Below are 20,856 nucleotides of genomic sequence, written 5' to 3'. Positions count from 1 at the left end.
AAAGCGGAAGAGAGAGAGAAAAATAGAGGGATGGAGAGAGAGCATAGAGAGGCAAAAGAGAGGGGAAAAAGCAAAATAGAGGGAAGAGAGAAAAAGAGAGGGGGAGAGAGAGCAAAAGAGAGGGGAAAAAGCAAAATAGAGGGAAGAGAGAGAAAAAGAGAGTGGGGAGAGAGAGCAAAAGAGAGGGGAGAGAGAGCAAAAGAGAGGGGGGAGAGAGCAATAGAGAGGGGGAGAGAGAGCAATAGAGAGGGGGAGAGAGAGCAATAAAGAGGGGAGAGAGCGCAAAAGAGAGGGATGGAGAGAGAGAGAGCAAAAAAAAGGGGAGAGAGACAGAGCAAAAGAGAGGGGGGAGAGAGAGAGAGCAAAAAAAAGGGGAGAGAGATAGAGCGGGAGAGAGAGAGTGCAAAAGAGAGAGAGAACGCAAAAGACAGGGGTGAGAGAGAGTGCAAAAGAGAGGGGGAGAGAGAGCAAAAGAGAGGGGGAGAGAGAGAGCAAAAGAGTGGGAGAGAAAGAGAGAGCGCAAAAGAGAGGGGGAGAGAGAGCGCAAAAGAGAAAGAGAACGCAAAAGACGGGGAGAGAGAGCAAAAGAGAGGGGGAGAGAGAGAGAAAAAGAGAGGGGGAGAGAGAGAGCAAAAGAGTGGGGGGAGAGAGAGAGCAAAAGAGAGGGGGGAGAGAGAGAGCAAAAGAGAGGGGGGAGAGAGCAAAAGAGAGGGGGGAGAGAGAGCGCAAAAGAGAGGGGGGAGAGAGAGTAAAAGAGAGGGGGGAGAGAGAGAGCAACAGAGAGGTGGAGCGAGAGAGAGAGCAAGGGGTGGGACCGCTGTACGGGCTTTAGGACTAGTATGAAAAACACTAGTTTAATGCATTTAAAAGTTAAGATTCCATTTCACAATTTAACTTTTAAATGCAAAAATGTAATCTTACTTGGATCTCCTCCAACACTAATGATTCATAAATCAGACTTATTGAACTATATATATTATAAAAACAATCGCACAAAAAAAAAAAAAGACGGGGAGAGAGAGCAAAAGAGAGGGGGAGAGAGAGAGAAAAAGAGAGGGGGAGAGAGAGAGCAAAAGAGTGGGGGGAGAGAGAGAGCAAAAGAGAGGGGGGAGAGAGAGAGCAAAAGAGAGGGGGGAGAGAGCAAAAGAGAGGGGGGAGAGAGAGCGCAAAAGAGAGGGGGGAGAGAGAGTAAAAGAGAGGGGGGAGAGAGAGAGCAACAGAGAGGTGGAGCGAGAGAGAGAGCAAGGGGTGGGACCGCTGTACGGGCTTTAGGACTAGTATGAAAAACACTAGTTTAATGCATTTAAAAGTTAAGATTCCATTTCACAATTTAACTTTTAAATGCAAAAATGTAATCTTACTTGGATCTCCTCCAACACTAATGATTCATAAATCAGACTTATTGAACTATATATATTATAAAAACAATCGCACAAAAAAAAAAAAAAAGAGAAAAATTCAGCAGGGCCCCAGACACAGTCTAGTATTTGATATAAATTAAGCATTTTTGTAAAGATAATTCTGATTGCAGATGGACTAACATAAAATACAGGTATGTTAGATGAAAATATATACACAATAGACGTGTACCATAAAGACCCACATCAGCTGTCACATGGAGCTGACATGAAACCTTGCATTTTTCTGGGGCTAAAGAAATCTGTAGTATTATATGTAGTTTTGTTATAGTAAAATACACATACAATTTTATTAGGCAATATAGCAATTAATTCTGAAGACTTAAAATAGTCTGAATGTTTTATCATGTTTGATTAAAGGGACAGTCTACTCCAGAATTGTTATTGTCTAAAAAGATAGATAATCCCTTTATTACCCATTTCCCAGTTTGGCATAACCAACTTGGTTATATTAATATACTTAATACCTCTGTGATTAACTTGTATCTAAGCCTCTGCAGACTACTTCCTTATTTCAGTTCTTTTTACAGACTTGCATTTTAGCTAATCAATGCTGACTCCTAGGTAACTCCACGGGAGTGAGCACATTGTTATCTATATTGCACACATGCACTAGCACTGTCTAGCTGTGAAAAACTGTCAAAATGTAGTGAGATAAGAGGCGACATTAAAGGGCTTAAAAATGCAGGATTCGTTAATACTGTTTCTTTCATGTAATTAGCAAGAGTCCATGAGCTAGTGACGTATGGGATATACATTACTACCAGGAGGGGCAAAGTTTCCCAAACATTAAAATGCCTATAAATACAACCCTCACCACACCCACAATTCAGTTTTACAAACTTTGCCTCCGATGGAGGTGGTGAAGTAAGTTTGTGCTAGATTCTACGTTGATATGCGCTCCGCAGCAAGTTGGAGCCCGGTTTTCCTCTCAGCGTGCAGTGAATGTCAGAGGGATGTGAGGAGAGTATTGCCTATTTGAATGCAGTGATCTCCTTCTACGGGGTCTATTTCATAGGTTCTCTGTTATCGGTCGTAGAGATTCATCTCTTACCTCCCTTTTCAGATCGACGATATACTCTTATATATACCATTACCTCTGCTGATTCTCGTTTCAGTACTGGTTTGGCTTTCTACAAACATGTAGATGAGTGTCCTGGGGTAAGTAAATCTTATTTTCTGTGACACTCTAAGCTATGGTTGGGCACTTTGTTTATAAAGTTCTAAATATATGTATTCAAACATTTATTTGCCTTGACTCAGAATGTTCAACATTCCTTATTTTTCAGACAGTCAGTTTCATATTTGGGATAAATGCATTTGTTTCAATCATTTTTTCTTACCTTAAAAAATTTGACTTTTTCCCTGTGGGCTGTTAGGCTCGCGGGGGCAGAAAATGCTTCATTTTATTGCGTCATTCTTGGCGCTGACTTTTTTGGCGCAAAAATTTTTTCTGTTTCCGGCGTCATACGTGTCGCCGGAAGTTGCGTCATTTTTTGACGTTTTTTGCGTCAAAAATGTCGGCGTTCCGGATGTGGCGTCATTTTTGGCGCCAAAAGCATTTAGGCGCCAAATAATGTGGGCGTCTTTTTTGGCGCTAAAATATATGGGCGTCACTTTTGTCTCCACATTATTTAAGTCACATTATTTATTGCTTCTGGTTGCTAGAAGCTTGTTCACTGGCATTTTTTTCCCATTCCTGAAACTGTCATTTAAGGAATTTGATCAATTTTGCTTTATATGTTGTTTTTTTTTTCTTTTACATATTGCAAGATGTTCCACGTTGCAACTGAGTCAGAAGATACTTCAGGAAAATCACTGCCCAGTGCTGGAGCTACCAAGCTAAGTGTATCTGCTATAAACTTTTGGTATCTGTTTCTCCAGCTGTTGTTTGTATTGCATGTCATGTCAAACTTATTAATGCAGATAAAATTTCCTTTAGTACTGTTACATTACCTGTTGCTGTTCCGTCAACATCTAATTTTCAGAGTGTTCCTGATAACATAAGAGATTTTATTTTTTAAATCCATTAAGAAGGCTATGTCTGTTATTTCTCCTTCTAGTATACATAAAAGTCTTTTAAAACTTCTCTTTTTTCAGATGAATTTTTAAATGAACATCATCATTCTGATACTGATAATGGTTCTTCTGGTTCAGAGGTTTCTGTCTCAGAGGTTGATGCTGATAAATCTTTGTATTTGTTCAAGATGGAATTTATTCGTTCTTTACTTAAAGAAGTATTATTTGCATTAGAAATAGAGGATTCTGGTCCTCTTGATACTAAATGTAAACGTTTAAATAAGGTTTTTAAATCTCCTGTAGTTATTCCAGAAGTGTTATCTCCCTGATGCTATTTCTGAAGTAATTTCCAGGGAATGGAATAATTTGGGTAATTTATTTACTCCTTCTAGACGTTTAAGCAATTATATCCTGTGCCATCTGACAGATTAGAGTTTTTTGGGACAAAAATCCCTAAGGTTATGGAGCTGTCTCTACTCCTGCTAATGTACTACTATTCCTACGGCAGATAGTACTTCATTTAAGGATCCTTTAGATAGGAAAATTGAATCCTTTCTAAGAAAAGCTTACTTATGTTCAGGTAATCTTCTTAGACCTGCTATATTTTTAGCGGATGTTGCTGCAGCTTCAACTTTTTGGTTAGAAGCTTTAGCGCAACAAGTAACAGATCATAATTTTATAGCATTATTATTATTCTATAACATGCTAATAATTTTATTGGTGATACCATCTTTTGATATCATTAGAGTTGATGTCAGGTATATGTCTCTAGCTATTTTAGCTAGAAAAGCTTTATGGATTAAACTTGGAATGCTGATATGTCTTCTAAGTCAACTTTGCTTTCCCTTTCTTTCCAGGGTAAATAATCATTTTCGTTCCTTTCCTCACAACAAGGAACAAAAGCCTGATCCTTCATCCTCAGGAGCGGTATCAGTTTGGAAACTATTTCCAGTTTGGAATATATCCAAGCCTTATAGAAACCTATAGCCAGCTCCTAAGTACCTATGAAGGTGCGGCCCTTATTCCAGCTCAGCTGTTATGGGGCAGATTACGTTTTCTTCAAAGAAATTTGGATCAATTCCGTTCTCAATCTCTGGTTTCAGAACATTGTTTCAGAAAGGTACAGAATTGGCTTCAAGTTAAGGCCTCCTGCTAAGAGATTTTTTTCTTTCCCGTGTCCCAGTTAACACAGCAAAGGCTCAGCATTTCTGAAATGTGTTTCAGATCTAGAGTTGGCTGGAGTATTTATGCCAGTTCCAGTTGTGGAACAGGGGCTGGGGTTTTATTTTATCTCTTCATTGTACCAAAGAAGGTCAATTCCTTCAGACCAGTTCCGGATCTATCATTATTGAATCGTTATGTTAGGATACCAACATTCAAGATGGTTACTGTAGGACTATCCTGCCTTTTGTTTAGCAAGGGCATTATATGTCTACAATAGATTTACAGGATGTGTATCTGCATATTCCGATTCATCCAGATCACTTTTAGTGTCTGAGATTCTCTTTTTAGACAAGCATTACCAGTTTTTTGGCTCTACCGTTTGGCCTAGCCTCAGTTCCAAGAATTTTTTTCAAAGGTTCTCGGTGCCCTTCTTTCTGTAATCAGAGAACAGGGTTTTGGTATTTCCTTATTTGGACGATATCTTGGTACTTGCTCAGTCTTCTCATTTTCGAAGAATCTCATACGAATCGACTTGTGTTGTTTCTTCAAGTTCATGGTTGGAGGATCAATTTACCAATCAATTCATTGATTCCTCAGACAAGGGTAACCTTTTTAGGTTTCTAGATAGATTCAGTGTCTATGACTCTGTCCTTGTCAGACAAGAGAAGTTTAACATTGATATCAGCTTGTCAAAACCTTCAGTCACAATCATTCCCTTTGGTAGCCTTATGCATGGAAATGTTGGGTCTTAGGACTGCCGCATCAGATGCGATCTCCTTTGCTCGTTTTCACATGCGACCTCTTCAGCTCTGTATGCTGAACCAATGGTGCAGGGATTACTCAAAGATATCTCAATTAATATCTTTAAACCGATTTTACGACACTCTCTGACATGGTGGACAGATCACCATCGTTTAGTTCAGGGGGCTTCTTGTTCTTCCGACCTGGACTATAATCTCAACAGATGCAAGTCTTACAGGTTGGGGAGCTGTGTGGGGGTATCTGACGGCACAAGGGGTTTGGGAATCTCAGGAGGTGAGATTTCCGATCAATATTTTGGAACTCCGTGCAATTTTCAGAGCTCTTCAGTCTTGGCCTCTTCTGAAGAGAGAGTTGTTCATTTGTTTTCAGATAGACAATGTCACAACTGTGGCATACATCAATCATCAAGGAGGGACTCACAGTCCTCTGGCTATGAAAGAAGTATCTCGAATTTTGGTTTGGGCGGAATCCAGCTCCTGTCTAATCTCTGCGGTTCATATCCCAGGTATGGACAATTGGAAAGCGGATTATCTCAGTCGCCAAACGTTGCATCCGGGCGAATGGTCTCTTCACCCAGAGGTATTTCTTCAGATTATTCAAATGTGGGAACTTCCAGAAATAGATCTGATGGCTTCTCATCTAAACAAGAAACTTCCCAGGTATCTGTCCAGATCCCGGGATCCTCAGGCGGAGTCAGTGGATGCATTATCACTTCCTTGGAAGTATCATCCTGCCTATATCTTTCCGCCTCTAGTTCTTCTTCCAAGAGTAATCTCCAAGATTCTGAAGGAATGCTCGTTTGTTCTGCTGGTAGCTCCGGCATGGCCTCACAGGTTTTGGTATGCGGATCTTGTCCGGATGGCCTCTTGCCAACCGTGGACTCTTCCGTTAAGACCAGACCTTCTGTCTCAAGGTCCTTTTTTCCATCAGGATCTGAAATCCTTAAATTTAAAGGTATGGAGATTGAACGCTTGATTCTTGGTCAAAGAGGTTTCTCTGACTCTGTGATTAATACTATGTTTCAGGCTCGTAAATCTGTATCCAGAGAGATATATTATAGAGTCTGGAAGACTTATATTTCTTGGTGTCTTTCTCATCATTTTTCTTGGCATTCTTTTAGAATACCGAGAATATTACAGTTTCTTCAGGATGGTTTAGATAAGGGTTTGTCCGCAAGTTCCTTGAAAGGACAAATCTCTGCTCTTTCTGTTCTTTTTCACAGAAAGATTGCTATTCTTCCTGATATTCATTGTTTTGTACAAGCTTTGGTTCGTATAAAGCCTGTCATTAAGTCAATTTCTCCTCCTTGGAGTTTGAATTTGGTTCTGGGGGCTCTTCAAGCTCCTCCATTTGAACCTATGCATTCATTGGACATTAAATTACTTTCTTGGAAAGTTTTGTTCCTTTTGGCCATCTCTTCTGCCAGAAGAGTTTCTGAATTATCTGCTCTTTCTTGTGAGTCTCCTTTTCTGATTTTTCATCAGGATAAGGCGGTGTTGCGAACTTCTTTTGAATTTTTACCTAAGTTGTGAATTCCAACAACATTAGTAGAGACATTGTGGTTCCTTCATTATGTCCTAATCCTAAGAATTCTAAGGAGAAATCGTTGCATTCTTTGGATATTGTTAGAGCTTTGAAATATTATGTTGAAGCTACTAAGTCTTTCCGAAAGACTTCTAGTTTATTTGTTATCTTTTCCGGTTCTAGAAAGGCCAGAAAACTTCTGCCATTTCTTTGGCATCTTGGTTGAAATCTTTAATTCATCTTGCCTATGTTGAGTCGGGTAAAACTCCGCCTCAGAGGATTACAGCTCATTCTACTAGGTCAGTTTCTACTTCCTGGGCGTTTAGGAATGAAGCTTCGGTTGATCAGATTTGCAAAGCGGCAACTTGGTCCTCTTTGCATACTTTTACCAAATTCTACCATTTTGATGTATTTTCTTCTTCTGAAGCAGTTTTTGGTAGAAAAGTACTTCAGGCAGCGGTTTCAGTTTGAATCTTCTGCTTATGTTTTTCATTAAACTTTATTTTGGGTGTGGATTATTTTCAGCAGGAATTGGCTGTCTTTATTTTATCCCTCCCTCTCTAGTGACTCTTGTGTGGAAAGATCCACATCTTGGGTAGTCATTATCCCATACGTCACTAGCTCATGGACTCTTGCTAATTACATGAAAGAAAACATAATTTATGTAAGAACTTACCTGATAAATTCATTTCTTTCATATTAGGAAGAGTCCATGAGGCCCGCCCTTTTTTGTGGTGGTTATGATTTTTTTGTATAAAGCACAATTATTCCAATTCCTTATTTTATATGCTTTCGCACTTTTTTCTTATCACCCCACTTCTTGGCTATTCGTTAAACTGAATTGTGGGTGTGGTGAGGGGTGTATTTATAGGCATTTTAAGGTTTGGGAAACTTTGCCCCTCCTGGTAGGAATGTATATCCCATACGTCACTAGCTCATGGACTCTTGCTAATATGAAAGAAATGAATTTATCAGGTAAGTTCTTACATAAATTATGTTTTTATGAACCACTGTCAAATTGAAGCTTGTCATTGTGAATATCTAAACTTTCAATAAAAATAATAATTAAAAAAAAAAAATGCAGGATTCAAGAGCATAGAAATTAGCATATGAGCCTACCTAGGTTTTGCTTTCAACAAAGAATACCAAAAGAACAAAGCAACTTTGACGATAGAAGTAAATTGGAAAGTTGTTTAAAATTGCATGCCCTATCTGAATCATGACATTTTAATTTTGACTAGACTGTCCCTTTACCATTGAAACACTACTACTTTTTAAGTGCAACTAGACAGGATAAATACAAAGAATACACAGAATATCTAATACAAATTAAATGCAAATGTATGCAAAAAGTGATAAATATAACAAGTGATTATTTTATTTGTATCTAACAAATCTTAGATAACACCAGAAAATGTTCATTAATATTTTATTATCATATTTTTAATAGTAATGACATTTATAGAGCTTCAACTGAAACAAAACAAAACTGGTGAAGTGTAGCTATGACTCAAAGTAATAGTTGACTAATATTGGGTGTTTTCATCTATATTATTAATGTAAAAAATGGTATCTCAATAAATCTAAACTGCAGAGAGTGTTTGGCCAAAGATACATATCTTGGCTCCCTCAGAGGGACTAGAACAAGTAACCTAGAATCTCAAAACCCAGTCTTCATTGGTGAGTGCATTAATGAGGAGCCAAGATATGGAAATCCCAGTATATATTTTAAGTCACATTTTATTGAATACCATACACTTAAACAACTTCAAAATATAATGCAACAAATATGGATTTAATATTCTAAATAGGTCATATCAAAATAATCTTTCTAGATACTTCAATATCTTTGTGTTTCTAATTTTAATTAGAGTGTATATGAGACAGGGAAGGGAGATATTTAACACATTTTAAAGTCTGAACTTTCAGAATTGGCTAAGGAAAAGCAGGCAGGTGACAGCAGATATAATATTCATTTATTAAGGAGGTAAAAAAAGGCAACGTTTCGGGATTAGTCTCCCTTATTCATGCCATACCTGATACAAACTAACAAGTGACTTGTATACATGTATACCACTAGGTGGCGCTCAAGTGTGTTTAACACTTTCTTATCTAACACTTTAACTTACTCATTACTTAAACTTACATTTATACATTTCCTATTATGTATACATAACAGTGTAACCATAATTAGTTAGATTACTAATTTCTTACCAAACCTTTACAACAATAAATTGTAATTTACATCTCAACAATAATAATCATAGAAATACTGTGAGGTCCCAGTCTCTATTTAACCCTTTGGGTTCTAGACTCCCTAATTCATATATCCAATATGCTTCTTTTTGTTTTAATAGAATTTCTCTATTCCCTCCTCTACGTGGAATGTCAACTTTGTCAATTATTTGAAATTTCAATTGACTTATGGAATGGTTTGCTTTAATAAAATGGGCAGCTAGAGGGGCTTTTACATTACCAGTTCTAATATTGCTCTTATGTTCAATTATTCTTTCCTTAGCGGATCTGGTAGACTCCTCTATATAGACCCCCCCCACATGGACATTTAATCATATATATTATGAAAGTGGTCAAGCATGTATAATAACCTTTTATATTATATTTTTTGCCAGTGTGAGGGTGATAGAAAATTGACCCTTTACTCATGTTGCTACAACATGAACACCCTAGACAGGGATAGCAACCGGTATTTTTTGTAGTAATATACCTGGGTTTATTTTTGTTTTTAGTGCTGGGACCAATGTCAGCTTTAACCAATTTGTTTTGGATGTTACTACTTCTTTTAAAAGCAGACATAGGAGGGCTCTGAAATTCTTTAATAGATGGATTACAGTCAGACAAAATATTCCAGTGTTTCCTAATGATGCGCTGTATTTCATTACTCTGTGTATTATATTCTGTTATAAAAATAAGTCTATCTTTCTGGTTATCTTCCTTCTTTGCTCTATCCTTTGGGTGCAATAAATCTATTCTTGGAATTGATTTTACAATTTCAATTTCTTTCTTTATTAAGCTTTTGGGATAACCCCTTTCCAGGAATCTCTCACCCATCTCTGTCAGTCTCTTATTTAATATTTTCTCATCTGAGACAATTTTGCACACTCGCAACATTTGACTGTGGGGTAGAGATTTCAGGAGTGAAGGCGGATGAGCACTTTCAAAGCGCAAAAGACTGTTTCGGTCAGTATTTTTCTTAAATAAATCAGTTTTAAATTGGTTGTCTGATTTCATTACTCTCACGTCCAGGAAATTAACCACCTCCTCACTCCAAGTCAATTTTAATTTTATATATCTTGATGACGAATTTAAATCATTCACAAACCTTTCAAGGGTTCCAACGTCGCCCCACCAAATGCCGAAAATATCGTCAATATACCGCCACCAGGTGGCGCCATATTGAACAAATAATTTGTTAGAAAAAACAAACTTTTCCTCAAAGAGGTTCATAAAAATATTCGCATAATTTGGGGCGACGTTGGAACCCATGGCGGTACCTTGGAGTTGGAGGAAATAGTCATCCTGGAAGAGAAAGTAATTTCCACATAATATAATTGTCAGAAGCTGGACAAAAAAAATCTATTTGTGCAGAGGTGTATTGAATGTCATTCCTTAATACATTTTCTACAGCATCAATGCCACTTGAATGTTTTATATTAGTGTAGAGACTCTCTACATCTAAACTAAACATAATAAATTTACTGCTAGGAAGGTCTAGGGAGTCTAATTTACATAAAAAGTCATTGATATCTTTAATAAAAGAGCTGGGGCGTTCAACATAGGGCCGTAGGATCTTATCCAAAAATATTGAAATGTTTGTAAAGACTGAATTGGTGCTTGCAACAATAGGGCGCCCTGGAGGGTTTTTAATATCCTTGTGTATTTTAGGTAGAACATACATTACAGGTGTATATGGATTATCTACCTGCAGAAAAGAAACAACATCTTTACCTATTATCCCTTTATTTTCTGCTTTTGAAATGATCATTTTAATTTCTTTTTGTAATTTAAATACAGGGTTATGGTTAAGTTTTTTATATACTGCCTCATTGTTCAGTTGATTTTTAATTTCATCAATATAGGCATTTTTATCTAACACCACTGTTGCTCCTCCCTTGTCCGCTCTTTTTAAAATTATTTCAGGGTGTCCTTGTAAATTCTTTAGGGCTAAATGATGGTCTACAGTCATGTTATTACCCATCTGTTTAAAGGTATTTCCATTTTTTCTATACTTCTCAACTTTTGTTTGTAATTTTGAAATATCCCTCTGAACTAGAGTTGAAAAGGTCCCTATACTGTGGTTATTTACAATAGGGTTATATTTACTTTTCTTTCTTAACCTAAGTTGTTTTAAATGGATCGTTGGATTCTCATTATTTAAATTCACATTTTCTGCCCAATTCAAAGTTTTTAACTTTAAAGTTCTTATAAATCTGTGCAGGTCTTTTTGCAGCTGAAAGAAATTACAGTTTTTTACTGGGCAAAATGAAAGACCTTTGTTTAGCAATTCTAGTTCAGGCTTAGAGAGTTCATGTCTAGAGATGTTAATAACATTATTTTTGTATGTCTCTGGTGGGGTGAATGTTGACATGACAGTCTCAACACCATTGCTTACCCCTGGTAACCGGACCTCTTCCCGTTTGTCATCATGGTGGTCCCCATTTAATGTCCTCGCCTTGAACGTAATTGTCGTGCTGTCTTCTTTTTGGTTTCCTTCTTTGTTTCCTTTGAGCTGCCGCCGATGTTTGCGCCCACCTCGTCTCTGTCTGGGTCTGACTCCCCTGGCGATGAATCCTGTGACTCTGTGCTGCTGACGCTTTGCGTCGGCCCATGGCTCTGACGTCTTCTGGTGCGCGGCGTGTATCTTCGTTGGGCGCCCTCTGGGTCATAGCGCCATCTATACACTTTACCAGTGGAGTAATCCGATTCATCGCGGGCGAATTTTGTGCGTTTTCTCTCCTCTATTACTTTCTTCAGCTCAGCGATCTTCGTATTGGTGTCTTGCAATATTTTTTCCAACTCGGCTGTCGGTAAGTTTTTCCTTAGGCTATTTTCCATTTCAGCCAGTTTGATATTTTGCTCTTCAATTTCTTTATTTAAGCACTCTACGGTTGGGACAATAATGTCCATTGACCATTTGTTCAATATATGTTCAAAGCGGTTACAGTAATCTTGGTTCTCCTTCATCAATGTGGGTCTTGCTCCCATCCTCAGGCCCCTTGGGATTCGCTTAACCCGGTGATATTCCGCCAGGGTGTTTGCATGCAGGTTAAAAGCCAGGTTCTTTTTAGACAACTTTTCATATTCCTGAGTTGTATGTTCAGACGGGGCTACCTTCAGAAAGTCTCTTGACCCTTTTGTTAAAGTTGTTATTCTTGCTGCTTCTAGTTCAGAGTAAGAGAATGTGATACAGGTATCTTGTTTCTCCTCCATTTTGAAAGCCAGGTGCACGAAAACAGGCAGGAGCACTGTAAATTTAGATAAAGCTTTTCAGCACAACAGGCTCAGAATTGGCTGACAGTATCCCCATGAGGGAGAGGGTAAGCAGTAATCCTAAAGTATAAAGAGCGGTATTACTGAGCTTGCATATATGGGCTATATAAAAATGGTTGACACTGATGTTTGAATGTTTGTGGGCAAACGTTTACATGTTTGGGAGTGCAGTTAACGTTTTTAAAGGAGAGACGTTTTTATGCTTTATTTAAGAGTACACATGGCTTCATTTCTGGGTTTCTGAACCCGCATGGCTAGGTTTTTAGACCGCTCTGGTGTGGTTAATTTGGGCTGTGAGACATCGAGTGAGATGGGCGGGGCCTATTTTCGCACCTCAGTTGCGCAGTTGTTTTTCTCAAGCAAGCTCCAGATCCGGTGGGCCTTTGTGAGATGTATTGGGCCAAAATGAAGGTTTAACCCGGTTTTACAGACCCCTGAGGACAGGCAGGTGCCACAACAGGGCTGTGGCGAGGTGCAGGGGCTGCTTTTTATTGAAATAAACATTTTGTATTTTTCCCGTTTTTTTTTTTTTTAAGTATTCCTTTCCTTGTGGGGCAAACTTAGCTGCAGAATTGGGATGCTTCTACCATAAAATTGGGACAATTTTATTGTTTTTAAGCAGTTTTGGAAAAATGTTATGCTTTTTTTCTCTTAAAGGCACAGTACCGTTTTTTAAGATTGTTATTTTTTCACTAAATAAAGTGTTTTCAAGCCTGTTTGTGGTCATTACTAGCCTGTTTAACATGTCTGAGGAAAGCCAATGTTCCATGTGTTTAGAAGCCATTGTGGAACCCCCACTTAAAATGTGTCCCTCATGTACTGAAAGGGCCTTACATTGCAAAGAACATATTTTAGCTGCTAAAAGTATGTCGCAGGATGATTCTCAGTCAGAAGAGAATCAGGTTTTGCCATCTACTTCTCCCCAAGTGTCACAACCTATAACGCCCGCACAAGCGACGCCAAGTACTTCTAGTGCGTCTAATTCTTTCACCCTGCAAGATGTGGCCGCAGTTATGTCTTCTACCCTCACAGAGGTATTATCTAAACTGCCTGGTTTGCAGGGGAAGCGCAGTAGGTCCGGTATGAGAGTAAATGCTGAGTCCTCTGACTCTTTATTAGCCATCTCCGATGTACCCTCACAATGCTCTGAGTTCGGGGTATCGGAATTGCTGTCTGAGGCAGAGCTTTCTGATTCAGGAAAGATGTTCCCTCAAACAGACTCGGATATGACGGCTTTTAAGTTTAAGCTTGAACACCTCCGCTTGTTACTCAGGGAGGTTTTAGCGACTCTGGATTACTGTGACCCTATTGTAATTCCTCCAGAGAAATTGTTTAAAATGGATAGATATCTAGAGGTTCCTTCTTACACTAATGTTTTTCCGATCCCTAAGAGGATTTCGGACATTGTTACTAAGGAATGGGATAGACCAGGCATTTCGTTCTCTCCCCCTCTTATCTTTTAAGAAAATGTTTCCCATATCCGACACCATTCGGGATTCGTGGCAGACGGTCCCTAAGGTGGAGGGAGCTGTTTCTACCCTAGCTAAGCGTACAACTATACCTATTGAGGACAGTTGTGCTTTCAAAGATCCTATGGTTAAAAAATAGAGGGTCTTCTAAAGAAAATATTTATTCATCAGGGTTTTCTTCTGCAACCTATAGCGTACATTGTTCCTGTAACTACTGCAGCTGCTTTTTGGTTCGAGGCTCTTGAGGAGGCTCTTAAGGTTGAGACCCCATTGGATGAGATTTTACATAGAATTAAGGCTCTCAAGCTAGCTAATTTATTACAGATGCCGCTTTTATTACAGATGCCGCTTTTCAACTGGCTAAATTAGCGCCAAAGAATTCAGGTTTTGCCATTTTGGCGCGTAGAGCGTTATGGCTTAAGTCCTGGTCTGCTGATGTGTCATCAAAATCTAAGCTATTAGCTATTCCTTTCAAGGGTAAGACCCTATTCGGGCCTGAACTGAAGAAGATCATTTCCGACATCACTGGAGGAAAAGGCCATGCCCTTCCTCAGGATAAGACAAAGAGAATGAGGGCCAAACAGAATAATTTTCGTTCCTTTCAAAACTTCAAAGGTGGTCCCGCTACCTCCTCCCCTGCCACAAAGCAGGAGGGGAATTTTGCTCAATCCAAGTCTGTCTGGAGACCTAACCAGACCTGGAATAAAGGTAACCAGGCCAAGAAGCCCGCTGCTGCTACCAAGACAGCATGAAGGGGCAGCCCCCGATCCGGGACCGGATCTAGTGGGGGGCAGACTTTCTCTCTTCGCTCAGGCTTGGGCAAGAGATGTTCAGGATTCCTGGGCATTGGAAATTGTGACCCAGGGGTATCTTCTAGAATTCAAAGATTCTCCTCCAAGGGGGAGATTTCATCTTTCACGGTTGTCTGTAAACCAGACAAAAAGAGAGACGTTCTTACGCTGTGTAGAAGACCTATATACTATGGGGGTAATCTGCCCAGTTCCAAAAGCAGAACAGGGGAGGGGGTTTTACTCCAATCTGTTTGTGGTTCCCAAAAAAGAGGGAACCTTCAGACCGATTTTAGATCTCAAGATCCTAATCCTTCAAGATGGAGACCATTCGGACAATTTTACCAATGATCCAGGAGGGTCAATATATGACCACCGTGGATTTGAAGGATGCGTATCTTCACATTCCTATCCACAAAGATCATCACCAGTTCCTCAGGTTCGCCTTCCTGGACAAGCATGACCAGTTTGTGGCTCTTCCTTTCGGGTTGGCCACAGTTCCCAGAATTTTCACAAAGGTGCTAGGGTCCCTTCTGGCGGTTCTACGGCCGCGGGGCATAGCAGTGGCGCCCTATCTGGACGATATCTTGATTCAGGCATCAACTTACCAACTAGCCAAATCTCACACGGACATCGTGTTGGCTTTTCTAAGATCTCACGGGTGGAAGGTGAAAATAAAGAAGAGTTCACTTGTCCCTCTCACAAGAGTTCCATTCCTGGGAACTCTAATAGACTCGGTAGACATGAAAATTTTTCTGACAGAGGTCAGAAAATCAAAGATTTTAACCACCTGCCGAGCACTTCATTCCATTCCTCGGCCGTCAGTGGCTCAGTGTATGGAGGTAATTGGACTAATGGTAGCGGCAATGGACATAGTTCGTTTGCTCGCTTGTATCTCAGACCACTGCAACTATGCATGCTCAGACAGTGGAATGGGGACTATGCAAATTTATCTCCTCAAATAAATCTGGATCAAGAGACCAGAGACTCTCTTCTTTGGTGGTTGTCACAGGATTATCTGTCCCAGGGAATGTGTTTCCACAGGCCAGCATGGGTCATTGTGACAACGGACGCCAGCCTATTGGGCTGGGGTGCAGTCTGGAATTTCCTAAAGGCACAGGGTGTGTGGACTCAGGAGGAGGCTCTCCTTCCAATAAATATTCTAGAACTGAGAGCGGTATTCAACGCGCTTCAGGCGTGGCCTCAGCTGGCTTTGGCCAAATTCATAAGTTTCCAGTCGGACAATATCACAACTGTGGCATATATCAATCATCAAGGGGGAACAAAGAGTTCTCTAGTGATGATAGAGGTTTCCAAAATAATTCGATGGGCAGAGACTCACTCTTGCCATCTATCAGCAATCTATATCCCAGGAGTGGAGAACTGGGAAGCGGATTTTCTAAGTCGACAGACTTTTCATCCGGGGGAGTGGGAGCTCCATCCGGAGGTGTTTGCACAATTGATTCGTCAATGGGGCACACCAGAATTGGATCTGATGGCATCTCGTCAGAATGCCAAACTTCCTTGTTACGGGTCCAGATCAAGGGATCCCCAAGCAGTACTGATAGATGCTCTAGCAGTACCTTGGTCGTTCAACCTGGCTTATGTGTTTCCTCCTTTTCTTCTCCTTCCTCGTCTGATTGCCAGAATCAATCAGGAGAGGGCTTCGGGAATTTTGATAGCACCTGCGTGGCCACGCAGGACTTGGTATGCAGACCTGGTAGAAATGTCATCTCTGCCACCGTGGAAACTGCCACTGAGACAGGACCTTCTCATTCAAGGTCCGTTCCAGCATCCAAATCTAGTTTCTCTGGGGCTGACTGCCTGGAGATTGAACGCTTGATTTTATCAACTCTGTTTTAACAGCCAACCCCTCCTGGCTGCAATACCATTTATGAACCATCGGTGGTAGCAGACATTGTTAAACAGTTTCATTACCAAATATAACTACAAAAAAATCAAATGTCTATTTTTATACATTCATAATTTCCTAGTTTTAATAAACTATATGTTCCATACATGGCCCATTTAATCTGACTGAGCACATAATTATAAGTCCAAACATGAGTATCCCACCTATAATAATTTAGAAGATATATTTAAAAGTCACATTTTTATGAAAAGACTTAAAATGATTTTGAAACTTTCAGCATTCCTAGTATCATCTTATATTATACATGTAATTTGAAATTAACTCTGTAGTTAATTAGATAGATAATTTTGGTGTCTGATCTTATTCCATTTACTATAAATGTTGGATATCACTTTAATATTCAGTGCATGTACTTATGTTTATGACCAATATTCATAGGACATATTGTTGATTTATTACATGTCTGAAAAACAAAGATGATGTTATTATTTTGAGAATGTGCCAAACAGTCATTTATCTAACATAGTATATCAAAATATATATGTTCTGAATAACATCTGAGTATTTTAAATTATTATGAAGATTAGGCTTAATGCATATCTCCCAGACTCATATGTTTATATATAACATGTGTCTGAATATATATTCATTTGAGTATCTTAAACTACATGAAAACTAGGCACAAGTTATTTATTTGAGAATTATCTTACCATGTGCTGTTGTTATCTGAGCCAGTAACTTTTCTAGACGTATATGTGTATTAGACCTTCAAAGGAACTTCTCATTTGTATATCATACAAGTACTAATTACTTACTCTCCTGAGGTTCTGTCAGCTTCAAAGCAAAGAACTGATCATTTCAGACTGCCCCTGATATTGCAGGGGGTCGTTATCTAGGTATGAAGCTTGTAGGCAGGAAAAACTATATATGGGCGTTCAGATCTGAGGGTGCCATGTGATAAAATTCCTTTGAAAAGACCTATCTTTTTATCTACACAAATGTTTGTTCCTTTGTTTTCTGATGTTCTGTAATCAGGAAAAGGGGGGTTGGTCTGTTGTGGTTATAGCCCACTCAACTCATGTCAGGGGAGATATTAGCTGACATGAAATATTAAATTGTGCGATACATGTGTAGTTTATTTAATGTTACTTCACAGGTACCCTGACAACCATAAGGACACATGAACTATTATCGTTAATAATGATAACCTAGTGATATATTTGAAACCTTAAAGGGACTGAAATTAAAAGGCTCTAATGCTTTACAGTAGTCTCACATTGTGCCATTGTGTGTGTTTTAATTCCACAAAGGGTTAACACATAGTTAAGTCTGCTCTAGGGTGGCAACGATCAACTGATGGTGGCTACACATAAATACTGTCCCTGATTGATGGTCTAGAGCAGGGGTGTTAAACTGGCGACCCGCAGGCCTCCTGCGGTCGATGACCTAATTTTTTGCAGCACACAACACCTCCATGAAAAATAATTATTATAAAATGCTAATTACTTAAAGAGCGAGCATGCTTACTGTTAGGGTTGCGCATGCGTGCAACCTGACATTCAGCTCTCAATTACAATGACTGTATCCCTTTGTTCCGGCATTGCGATTCACTCATTGTATTGTGAACAGCTGCACTACAGTAACAAGATAATTAAAACCCCTGAAACTTTAACGAGCCTCATTGTTTAAAAAAAAAAAAAAAAATGCAAACACAGATAAAAGCATAACACTTTATTTGACACATGCAGCACTTCTTTATTTGTGTTGATTACTTTGGCAGTACTGATTTCACGCCTCACTTTTGCCCATTCCTTTACATAATTTTCTCTTTAACTAAAATCCCATACTTATTATTTAAAAAATATTTGATATATATTTATTTTATTTTGAAGAGCAACCAGATGAAGCGTGTGTGTCATCTTCTTAAAACATTAGAGCACATTCCATCAAGCCAGAGTAAATTACTTAGGGGTTACAGACCACAATCTTTTGAAATGCATACCGTTATAGCAAACGCCACTGCTGTGTTTAGCAATGGCAAGATATGTAGGTAGTGTGTTGCACCTGTATGAAAAATTGCCCACAAATGAGTTTGACACCCCTGGTCTGGATCTTGCTTGAACTATATGTTATAACTCCTTATACAAGAGTTAAGTACACAAATATAGGTAAGCATTAGTGCAATAAGAAGATGCTGTACAGTACCAGAGCCTTTGTAACAAAATTAGTTATTTTGTATTTTTTTTATGTTAGCTGATGTTTTTTTATCCCTTAGAGCTATGAATGTTGTATTTCCTTTTCTGAATAACCAGCCATTTGTCTAGTTGTGTATAGCTGTGGAGTGGTTTGTACTGCAAGCATTACTTGAGATGTTTCAGAACATGGTGGCCTCTGGCTGTAATTAGTGTCCTAAATAAAACACGGGCTTCATTGTTGGGTAACATTTCAGTGAATTAGCCAACTTTATTGCATTGTTTACTGAATCTAAATAGTCCCAGAATTACAGTCTATCTTTACAATATTCCTGCAGCTAAATTGCAGTAGAAGAGTTAATGGAAGTTGACTGGTTGTGTCTCTAGTTGTGTATTGCTCAGATCATTTATTTACGAGTCACTAGTTTAAGAACATATAAGATTTGCTCTATATTGCTCTGTTAGTAAAGGTTGATTGCTCACAATTTTAATTTTATAAAGAATCCATGAAACTTGTGTAGTTAGACCTATATTATGTTTTCTTCATAAATGGAAAGAGTCCACAGCTGCATTCATTACTTGTGGGAAATAAGAACCTGGCCACCAGTAGGAGGCAAAGACACCCCAGCCAAAGGCTTAAATACTCCTCCCACTCCCTTCATCCCCCAGTCATTCTTTGACTTTTCGTCCCAAAATGTTGGCAAAGAAGTGTCAGAAGTTTTCGATAGTCTCTTATGGAGGGTAGTACTCTTCGGCATTGGACTGAAGTTTGAAGTAGTCCTACCAGCCTCTCAGTGAGAGCATGGATGATGCAAGGAGAGTCTTTCTGTGAAACCATCCTGACTCATATTAACAGCTCCACAAGCAATCAGCGTTGACGAGTTTCTCTGCCTGCTTTCTTCTCTCAAGTCCATGGCAGAGGCAACACTATTATCTTTCACACTTAAAGGGCCGTGTTCCTGTTCCATGGCGTAGATTCCGATAAGATCGTTTCATTTTACTTTCTCATGAATGTATTGTATTACTTATGTTTTTCCCGAGAGGCTACCACCTTGTGGGACTAACTATTACTCAGTCTCAGTGAGGCTCCTTTTGTATCTTGGAATCAAGGGTTAATATCTCCTAAGGGGGGTTATTGAACAGGGTTTTTTTTTAATCATGTTTGTTATGTGATTCGACCTGCTTATGTGTAGTGTTACTTGAGGCCTTGTGGAACATAATGGCTTTGGTATTGATGCGGCCTTTATGGTCAGGCGCGCTTTTTTTGTACTGTACGGCCTACCTTGTGACCGGGCGTGGTCACGTTTTTGCCTCTACATTTCCACATTCCTGACCGTGTGGCGAAGGAAAGATTCTGTCCCGCTGGTGTCTTGTCTAATTTAGTCCAAACTTTTTGTATTCATTCCCAGTTATCGAGGACTCTGATGTTGAGATTCAAGTGGTCTCTGATTCAGATTCTACTTATTGTGACGAATCCGAACCGGCCCAGATGACACATGACAGTCAGTTATGTTCCAAAGGCCGTTTTAGTAGGCCGAATTCCTCAGGACCGGGAATCAAGGGGTCGCTGAGCCATCCGCCTCTGGGGGTTCTGTCCCTCGAATGGCGAGTTTCCTACAACTTTCTGTTGCTACACGTGCGGGTGACCCAGATTATGCTTATCCTTCCCTGGAAGGTGGTTTATTCCCTCCGGAGGTTGCAGCACGTTTCCGTATCCAAATTCTTATGGCGTTGGCGCATCCACAGCTTCCAGATGTCTGCTTAAGATTGTGTTCGTGTTCCGTCAACCCGGGATCTCTAGGCATGGGATGGCCCGTTTAGTTATCCGGAGAAGCGTCTGGTCCTGAGGCTCCGGTGGAGGTCTGCTGTGCTTTTCGGTACAGACTAGTGCGCCTTCGTGTTCTGCTATTGCACATTCTGGCGTTGTTGGAGGATCCCATCCTTAAGGGTTCCGTTGGGCTGGTTTTACAAGCTCATGTTTTGTTTTATATTCCTTCAGGAATTTTCTCTTCTGAAATCGATACTCGCGATTTCATGATCGCACTAGTTACTTCTACTGAATTTGTTCTGGGGACGCGTAGTCGTTTATTCTTCCTTTCCTGGGGGTGTGTATCTCAGCCTTGCAAGTAAGGGCTGAGG

General features: G+C 39.6%; 1 protein-coding gene across 3 annotated transcripts in view; it reads left to right on the top strand.

Moving 5' to 3' along the window:
• Positions 1–20,856, top strand: part of TEDC1 (tubulin epsilon and delta complex 1) — a 473,641-nt gene that overhangs the window by 256,667 nt on the left and 196,118 nt on the right. The gene's annotated exons all lie outside the window — the stretch shown is intronic.

Source organism: Bombina bombina, chromosome 1 (assembly GCF_027579735.1).
Source record: "Bombina bombina isolate aBomBom1 chromosome 1, aBomBom1.pri, whole genome shotgun sequence".
Taxonomy (NCBI): domain Eukaryota; kingdom Metazoa; phylum Chordata; class Amphibia; order Anura; family Bombinatoridae; genus Bombina; species Bombina bombina.
This window is presented reverse-complemented; position numbering and strand designations above follow the sequence as displayed.